The sequence below is a fragment of the Diabrotica virgifera genome, chromosome 5, assembly GCF_917563875.1.
Source record: "Diabrotica virgifera virgifera chromosome 5, PGI_DIABVI_V3a".
In the NCBI taxonomy this organism is placed as follows: Eukaryota; Metazoa; Arthropoda; class Insecta; order Coleoptera; family Chrysomelidae; genus Diabrotica; species Diabrotica virgifera.
The window spans coordinates 36,879,116-36,887,855 of NC_065447.1; positions in this window are offsets into that span (position 1 = coordinate 36,879,116).

An 8,740-nucleotide genomic window follows, 5' to 3' on the forward strand; every position below is an offset into this window, starting at 1 on the left:
TTAAATACTTAAATCTAATTATTCATGCTTAAATAACGGGAAAAACGATGTTTTTTAAAACATATAATTTCTAGACCAAAGTACTCAGGAATATCTATCAAATGAGCTTCTGAAGCAGTTGATGGCGTCAAAATTTATACAAAAAAATGTTTTGATTGATTTTTGAATAACTCCGTTAACTTTATCAGGTTCATCCAAAAACCATTTGAAAGGTAATTTCAAGCACAATAAAGTCATATTAAATTTAATCTTTTTAATCCCGTTTTTTTTAATAAAAAAGGTTAAAGGGCCCCGTTATACATGGTTCTCGCAGTAAAATTTAGGTTTTAGACGTTTCTATCTTGGATATTTTTTAACCGACAAAAATAATAAAAAAAGAAAAATTTTTTGCTAAAAAAAACTAAAATTTGGTACTCTATCATTTTTTACGTAGGTATATCAAGTATTTTTGAAGTTTTATCAAAAGAAAATGAAATTTACGAAAATTTGAAAAATTTTGATTTTTATAAATCCTATTTTTTTAAACATTTGCATTGTAAACCGATCACCATTTTTGAGGTAGGTAGGTACTTATGCTGAAATAAAGAAACTTTTATTCGAAATTACTCTAAATTTTAGTTTTTGTGGAAATGGCGTAGGATGTATTTTCAATTTTTTCTAAAAAAATCGAAGGGGATCTCTTATTTTCATAATAACTTGCTTAATTTTGAGGCCTACAACTCTTTCTGGAGCACGTTTGATAGGCACTCCTGAGTACCTACTTTGAGAAGTGTTTAGTAAATATATGTTATAAAATGCATCGATTTTCCGCTTTATTTAAGATTGAATGCTTATAGTCCACAGTACATCGTCCCTTTTGGAAGATGATTATAAAAATCTTCTCAACTGCTTCGTTTGAGCGAGTCTACCACTTTCTGAAAAATATTAGAGTGCAGTTTGGACACATCTCCGCATTCCGCATCATTAACATATTTACGTTGTCGGACTAACAAAACGCGGCTGTAAATATGTCGAAAAAGAGATCGACAATCTTTATTAATTAAGAGGCTACAGTAGCGAGCAACAGGTAGCAGCAAACGCGTTCCAATATTGCGGCTCTAATTTTGAATATTTTGTCGAGATATTTGGCACACATATTCGTAATATAATAAAGAATGGCGGTACAGAGCCCAATTTTAGAAATATGTTAGTACGTGGAAATTACTCTATAACTAAATAAAATATTGAAAAAAGGAGCCTGTACCGCCATTAAGAAAAAAAAAATAATAAACTTTCTTCAAATAAACTTTTTTATCTCATGCCTAGATTTTGTGTAATCTTGGAACTACTAAAATTTTTTATTTCTAACAAGAAATCGAACATATTATAACTAAATAACTAATTAGGCAACATAGAGAAATTATCAGTGTCATTTTGACAAACCTGCGTCAGATTTTCTCTAATTTGTTCTGTCATCTTTATTGATATCAGTACAGTGCAGTAGTGTGTTAATTTAAGAATTCGTTATAGTTGTTTCATAGGAAAATAGTGTTTATTGATAGTTATTTACTATATTTTTGTTGTTGTTGTATAAGTTGTTGGCCTGTTTGAAATAATAGATTGTTGTTAATTGTGTTTTAGTTCAGTTCTATGTAGGTAGGTAAGTATATTTTACGTAAAAACATTTCGAATTCTAATGTGAGTATAAAGATTTAGGAGGATATTTTATTTTTAACATATTATCAATAGTTTAACGAAATGGGAAAAGTTAATCAAACGACAAATAAAGCGAATAATTCCAAGAAAAAGTCCATTAAAAGCCGTGCCAAAATTATGAGAACATCGAAATTGGAGCCACCACAAATTTTAACAATGTAAGTACCTATGAGAAGTAATCTACTGTTGTCATACATAAAAAAAGTGTGAAAAGTTGTTTATCATGAAAATGAAATTCGTAATAAATCTATGTTTAGGTACAGAAATCCTGACTACAGTACAAATGCCAATTTTTTTTAGGTAGATATTCATAGTCCTGTCGCCAAGGGGGTACAACGGCCTCCTTTATTCAGATGGTCTTACCCAAGATTTTTTATGTATCTTGACCCGTAGAACACGAATTTGTTGGGTAACAGTTGATCCGGATGTCGATAAGATTGTTATAAACAAAGAACTTGAGGAATTACATAACAGCGATTTCTCGCAAAACAAAACATTTTTTTGTATTTTTTGGGTCATTCTAAGCAAAAACTGTTCTGACAAGTTTTTTCGTAGGATGCATGGTTTTCGAGATAAACGCGGTTGAACATAAAATCGAAAAATTGCAATTTTTGAACCCGAAAAAATTTATTTTTGCTAAAGGTGATACAGTAGCGATCAACAGGTAGCAAAAACGCGTTCCAAGATTGCGGCTGTAATTTTGAATATTTTTTCGAGATATTTGGCACACGTATTCGTAATAAAATAAAGAATGGCGGTACAGGGCCCAATTTGAAAAATATATTAATATGTGGAAATTACTCTGTAATTAAATACAATATTAAAAAAACGAGCCTGTACCGCCATTAAGAAGAACAAAAAAATACAATTTCTTCAAATAAACTTTTTTATCCGATGCCTAGATTTTGTGTAATTTTGGAACTACTAAAATTTTTTATTTCATTAGTAGTTCCAAAATGACACAAAATCTAGGCATCGGATAAAAAAATTGAAGAAAGTGTATTTTTATAAAAAGTGCAGGAGCTAACAATGCCGAGGAAGATCTATCAGGCTGCATCTTACTTCCCGCCTGTCCAGCACGGTAAAATTCCAACAAAGCTTAGTTCCGAATACTCAGATTACGAGTAGAACTAATCAAAATAATAAATAATCATTCCATGAAGTACGACTTAACCTGGTAGATTTCCCTCGGCCTTCTTAGCTCCGGCAATTCGTTGGCTTGCAAATTTTAGAAGCCACAAGCCACGATTGGTTTAACCAGAAGACTAGTTCTAAGTTTTATTTTATTTTTGATATTGTTAATATTAGAAGTAAAACTTTCGTTCGTCTTTAGCAGATACCGCCACGGCATTCATGCCATCATTTCGTTGTGAACCGATAACGGTAGCCCGAATTTTAGTAGTTCAAAGAGAATGAAATATGCACCTCTGATGGACCCTAAGAAGGGTTAAAGGGTGTTCTAGAGTGCCTTTGGCGCTCTATGAACTAAATAAAATAAGACTGCTCTCGTTTCGCTTCACAATGAAATTATTATTTATTATTATTTTTTCGTACAAATACCTATGTTAACATAAAATTTTCACCCATTTGGGTTTATTTTTATAAATATTTATTTACTAATAACAAAATTGTTTTCGGTTACTTCCATTTAGCGCGCCTATGAGTTAAATTGTCAATAATATTAATCTTACATAATGTCAAAGATTACCAATGTTGCCAAAGTTTATGATACTATCTTCCGAAGTTATATTTTATTGCTACCTGTTGATCGCTACTGTTTACTCTTAAATATAAGTGCTTTAAATTGAAAATTAAGAGTTTTGTAATAACTAAACTACTGCGCTAGAGTGATATCTTGGAGGTGTCGGACTCTACGAATTTGTTATTACAAAACTATTAATATTCAATTTAAAATATTTATATTTAAATAATAAAGATTGTCGATCTCTTGTCCGATAAATTTACAGCCACGTTTCGTTAGTCCGGCAACGTAAATATGTTGACGTGTGACGCGGAAACGCGTCAAATCTGCATTCTGAAATTTTTCAGAAAGTGGTAAGACTCGCTCAAACCAAACATTTAAGACCATTTTTAAGACTTTTGTAATCATCCCTAGTCTGTGGCAAATAGACTTTGTCTGATGCCAAAGGACGAGGTCATATCATCTTCCAAAAAGGACGATTAGTCTGGGCTGATTATCGGAGAATAGGCCATTACCAGCAATTTTATTGCTGGAATAGAATCTTATGATTGTATATATTAATAATATAGGTATGCAAAGTACACAGATAGTGTGCTACTTTTTTTTATAAACAAAATGGCGCCCGAAAATCGTGTGTTTTTCAATTTTTGCTCTATAACTCCAAAGATTTTAACTTTACACCAAAAACAATTAAATAAAAATTCACCGAAATTAATTAAATTCTGCATAGAGACGTGTTTTTTCCGATTTACTTCGATGAAAACTTTCCCCGGAAAAAGCGGGTTTTTCCAACAAAATCTTTAATTTTCAACTAAACTTTTAGATAAGTAATTGTTAATCAATAATTAAATAACTTGGTAATGTAAAAGCCCTTTTCGTATAGATTATAATTCCAGAAGCCGATGGAAATTGAAAGAACAGTTTAGCAACAGTTGAATTGTTAATTAAAAATTTACGGTCGCTATAATAACGACAATAATTATGATGCATAAGAATAACTATGATTTTTTCATAAAAAGACAATATACCTATCTAATGTACTTTACGGAATTGAAATTGGATTATTTAAGCGGCCTCAAGAATATTTTAAAATTATAAAGAATTTTTTGGCTTATAAACAAATTCTCGGGAAATAATAAACTAAATTAAATTATAAAAACGGTATTCGAAAAACAGCGACAAGACGCTTCTTTTAAAAGAAAAAACGTTTAATTACGATGAGCAGTTGCTGATATACAACCGGCCAAAGTTGACCGGAATTTACGGCAAAGATATAAACAATAGGATCATAATTTTCAAACCATCACCTTTTTATTTTTGTCGTCTTTCTCCACACCAATTTTCATATCCTTAAAATACTCATAACATATATTATTATAATAAAAACTGTCGATAATACGTGTGAAAATTTCCAAAAATAGCAAAATTCCAATCAAAAATTAGGTTGGAGAAAATGTAACCCTCAAAGTTCAAAATCGGTATACGTTAAAAAAATGCATTTTCTCGGCTTCTCATGGAGCAATTTCCTTCATTCTTTTTTTGTTCCCAAGTAATTCGAGTAGAGCCATCGAACTAACGCATTATTAAATGCCAAACTTGCTTTTGTTTCGTTATAATAAATTAATTTATTTATTGTAACACAAAATTTTAATTTGTTTAAATAAAAATTGTTTAAATAATTATACAGCTTTCAAATGAGAATATTTATGTTTTTAACTTTAAAAGGTACACTTGTAGTAAGTTTATCTAAAAAAAAGCCTACAGCTGGAAAAAATATGTAGTTTTCTGTTCTTATAAATAAATTAATCTATTATAACAAAACAAAAGCAAGTTTGACATTTAATAATGCGTTAGTTTGATGGCTCTACTCAAGTTAAAAGGAACAAAAAAAGAATGAAGGAAATTGCTCCATGGGAAGCCGAGAAAATGAATTTTTTTAACGTATACCGATTTTGAATTTTGAGGGTTACATTTTCTCCAACCTAATTTTTGATTGGAATTTTGCTAGTTTTGGCAATTTGCACACGTATTATCGATAGTTTTTATTATAATAATATATGTTACGAGTATTTTAAAGATATGAAAATTGGTGTGGAGAAAGACGACAAAAATAAAAAGGTGATGGTTTAAAAATCATGATCCTATTGTTTATATCTTTGCCGTAAATTCCGGTCAACTTTGACCAATTGTATCTCAGGAACCGCTCGTCGTAATTAAACGTCTTTTCTTTTAAAAGAAGCGTCCTGCCGCTGTGTTTCCAATACCGTTTTCATAATTTAATTTAGTTTAATATTTCCCGAGATATTCTATTTGTTTATAAGTCAAAAATTGTTTATAATTTTAAAATATTCCTGAAGCCATTTAAATAGTCCAATTTCAATTCTGTAATTTACATTAGATGGGTACAGTGTAGTTTTATGAAAAAATCATAGTTATTCTTATGCATCGTAATTATTGTCGTTATTATAGCGATCGTAAATTTTTAATTAACAATTCAATTGTTGCTAAACTGTTCATTCAATTTCCATGGGCTTCTGGAATTATAATCTATATAAAAAGGGCTTTTATATTGATTAACAATTACTTATCTAAAATTTTAGTTGAAAATTAAAGATTTTGTTGGAAATACCCGCTTTTTTCGTGGAAAGTTTTCGTCGAACTGAATCGGGAAAAACACGTCTCTGTGCAAAATTTAATTGCGGTCAATTTTTATTTGAGTGTTTTTGGTGTAAAGTTAAAATCTTTGGAGTTATAGAGCAAAAATTGAAAAAAACACGATTTTGGGGCGCCATTTTGTTTATAAAAAAAGTAGCACACTATCTGCGGACTTTGCATACCTATATTATTAATACATACAATAATTAGATTCGATTCCAGTAATAAAATTGCTGGTAAATAACTTTTCCTTGTATTTTGCTAATTAGCCCAGAGTAGATGTATGTACCGTGGACTATTAGATTTGAGTACTCGCCGAAAAAAATATACATACATCCAATCACCTATAACCCACTTTGAATTAATATTAAAAGGTTTTTCAAGTAAGTAATTTATTAGATGTTTTATTAGCTTGATTTTTGGCGAGGATAACTTTTTTGTAAAACTTACAGTTTTTGAGTTATTTATGAAAAACCGCATTAATGCATTTATTTTACGAAAAATTAAAATATACTCAAAAAGTATTGATTTATTTCTATTGATTTATGGGGTTTATTTTTAATAAAATAATTTTCACTCCCGAGGAGGGGTGGCACCCACGCCCAGGGTAAGAGCACAAGCTGGCACCATATCACTTTTGTTTCTTGAGGTAGCTTATAACAATTTTCATGAAAACCGATGGAGGTTCAACAAAGTCGGAGGTAATAGTTCATATCGCACATCCCGAACAAAAGTGTCACAACTCAAAATTTTTTCAAACCGCACTTATTTACGGAAATATGATACATGATATCAAATCTACTAACCAACAAAACCGTAGCAAAGTTACTTTAAAAATTACCTCACAGATGGCGCTAAAAGCTATTTTGCTCGGAAGATGGTTCAGGAAATTTTCCGTTAAAAATAGTATCAATTCGTGATGCGTAGGTGAAACACCACTCGTTCCGAGCAAAAGCGTATTAGTTCCGATTAACGTTCAGTAATCGTTGCGTAAATTCGAACAAAAGTGCAGTATTTCGTGATACTCATATTTTGCATGGACGATTATGATATTCATTGATCTATTGTCCCGACAAAAGTGAATCATCTGGAATTTATCGGAATTAAGTGTTGTTTAATAGTGGTATGGTTCCGGTCAATAAAGTAATATTTCGAGTTGTTACACTTTTGCACGGAAATTTGTAAACAAAAGTGTTTAGTATATCTGTCCAATAGAAAATTTTTTCTAGTTAATACAGTTTTGCGTTTTAATTAAAAATTTTCCGAGCAAAAACGTATCATCTCAAAAAAATAATCATTAATTTAATTAAAATTTGCACAAAATTCATGATTTTCACCATTGACGTTAATGGAGCTTATATATAATTAATATTGACTTCAATTTGCAAAGAAATAAATTTAAATTTTCTATTGGGTGTTAACTTAACTCCAAATAAAGTACCGTAAAATTTTCTTTTGCTGCTCCTGTAAAATTAAGTATTTTTGATTTACAACAGTTTTGTTCGAAATGTGCGATATCTACCTTCAGTGACTTCACTATAAACGATTAAAATTTTTTATTTCTCGTACCATTTTAAATCAAAAGCCTTCCCTCCATCTTAAAATATTCATTCATATTCAGTCTATAATTATGACCGTTTTCATCTTTAAATAAAGCTTTTAAAACGCTTAAGACTTAGCGGATCTCCTTTTAAATCCGACCGTCTGCTCAATATTTTTGATGGATGTTTTATCTTAAATCCCCCATCAAGACTAATTACCAAAAAAGGTGAATAAACATATTTCTTGAAAACGCCGCAGACCTCGGATTTCGTTGTGTAAATATTCGAAAGCTGTGAATATTGATTATCGTCGTTCCTTTGTAGACGAGCGGGAGATACCCCTAAAATGACCAGGTACTGACCACGGAGGGCCGAAGGGCTAATTTTATTCATACTTTATATTTTCGAGGGTGCTGAAAACGAAAATGAGGTTTATTTTGAATTTTATGTGGGGGAACATTGTCAAAATCTCAATTTTAACCTAAAAATAAAAAAAATCACGTTTTTTTGCGTTTACCTCGCTACAACTCTGTTCAATTTTAATATTTTTTTCTGAACTTTTACAGTATATAGCTCTAACATTTCTGAAGACAACGGTACTTGTTTTAATCTTTAATTCTTATTCTGATAAAGGTTATGAATTTTTCAAAGGGAAAGGTACGCATTTGTGTATTGCAAAGTTTAATCGCAAAAGTTGAGTGACGAAATTTAAAATTTAGCCTTTTAATCACGTTTATGTTAAAGTAGAGAGTACAAAGAAGTTTTCTTGAAAATTTTTGATCAAAATGTTTTATAGAAAAAAAAAATAGTGCAACTTTTATTATCGACATTAGAAATCCCCGATATAACGGTTATTTTTCGAGATACTGACCATGGGTGGTAAATGGCTAATTTTTATCTTACATTATGTTTTTGACGGTGCTGAAAACGAAAATGAAATTTATTTTAAATTTTAGGCGGGGGAATATTGTCAAAATCGCAATTTTACCATAGAAATAAAAAAAAGTGAAATCACGTTTTTTTGCGTTTAACTCGCTACAACTCTGATCAATTTTAATATTTTTATCTAAGATTTGTACACTATATGTTGCTCACTTTTTTGAAGACAACGGTATCTGCTTTAAGATTTTAGTCTTATTCTAGTAAA